At 50.4% G+C, this 1,581-nt stretch overlaps 1 pseudogene; it reads left to right on the plus strand.

Annotated features, from left to right (window-relative positions):
• The first annotated feature begins 833 nt into the window (after nt 1-833).
• On the plus strand, nt 834-990 carry LOC131292522 (5.8S ribosomal RNA; annotated as a pseudogene).
• Nucleotides 991-1,581: the final 591 nt, after the last annotated feature.

Consider the following 1,581-nt stretch of genomic DNA (forward strand, 5'->3'; position numbering starts at 1 on the left):
GTGGAAGAGGGCACATTACTCAATACTGTGGTGTGAAGTATAAAGTTCAGTTCTCCCCTGGTCCACGCTGCTTCGGCGGTCCTGGGTAAGATAGTTCATTCTAGCTTGCCCTATGTGGAAGAGGACACTTCATACTTCGTCTCTAAGCGGCGGCTTGACTCCTCCCTACGGGGAACGGGTTTACGCGCACAGCGGCGGCTTACGCACTATGGCAGTCATGGATGCCTTACGTTTCTATGAAAAGTGTGTTCCTCCCCTGGTCCACGCTGCTTCGGCAGTCCTGGGTAAGATAGTTAGTTCTAGCTTGCCCTATGTGGAAGAGGACACGAAGACTTACTGTGGTGTGAAGCATAAAGTTCAGTTCTCCCCTGGTCCACGCCGCTTCGGCCGTCCTGGGTAAAATGGATTCATCCAGCTTGCCCTATGTGGAATGAGGACACTTTATGTTTCGTCTCTAAGCGGCGGCTTGCTCCTCCCTACGGGGAACGGGTATACGCGCACAGCGGCGGCTTACGTTATGGCAGTCATGGATGCCTTACGTTTCCATGAAAAGTGTGTTCCTCCCCTGGTCCACGCTGCTTCGGCAGTCCTGGGTAAGATAGTTAGTTCTAGCTTGCCCTATGTGGAAGAGGACACGTAGACTTACTGTGGTGTGAAGTATAAGGTTCAGTTCTCCCCTGGTCCACGCCGCTTCGGCCGTCCTGGGTAAAATGGATTCATCCAGCTTGCCCTATGTGGAATGAGGACACTTTATGCTTCGTCTCTAAGCGGCGGCTTGCTCCTCCCTACGGGGAACGGGTATACGCGCACAGCGGCGGCTTACGCAAGTTAGTCACCCTCGGCAGTGGATCACACTCGGCTCATGGATCGATGAAGACCGCAGCTAACTGCGCGTCATAATGTGAACTGCAGGACACATGAACATTGATAAGTTGAACGCATATTGCACGTCGTGGGAACCTACCATGATGTACAGATGACTGAGCGCTTATATTTGAGAAATGTATCGCATACATTTAACTACGCCGTGACACCCGTCACGAGACGTGCACCATGATGTTAACTAGGGTCGCGACGACCCGCTAGCATTAAAGAACCCGTGGTTTACAATATACTGGCATTGGAATTCGAAGTATTTAGAGCGTCCGTGTTCCCGCGTGAGGCGGAAGTACGAGGAGAAGGCGTGCTTGTGGTGTCTGTGGTGGTGTTTACTGATGTCTAGCTTCAGCTTATTTATTTATTTAAATAGAAGCGAAGATGTCAAAGTAGCGTCGAAGCAGCAGCGGTAGCACAAATGATTCAAGTATGGAAGTTGACCAAAGGAACACAAACAAACTAGCGTATGGGCAATGGAAGGTATCAGTGAGTTAAACCACACGCGGGCTAACAGCCCGTTAACCGAGTCCAACGGTACATATTGGACATTGAAACAAAGTAGTCGCAAGCCAGATGTGACGATAACAACCGCAAGGTACATAAGCCTCAGTTCATGTGTGACAACCCCCTGAATTTAAGCATATTAATAAGGGGAGGAAAAGAAACCAACCGGGATTCCCTGAGTAGCTGCGAGCGAAACGGGAG

The sequence above is a fragment of the Anopheles ziemanni genome (genome assembly GCF_943734765.1).
Source record: "Anopheles ziemanni chromosome X unlocalized genomic scaffold, idAnoZiCoDA_A2_x.2 X_unloc_7, whole genome shotgun sequence".
Classification (NCBI taxonomy): Eukaryota; Metazoa; Arthropoda; class Insecta; order Diptera; family Culicidae; genus Anopheles; species Anopheles ziemanni.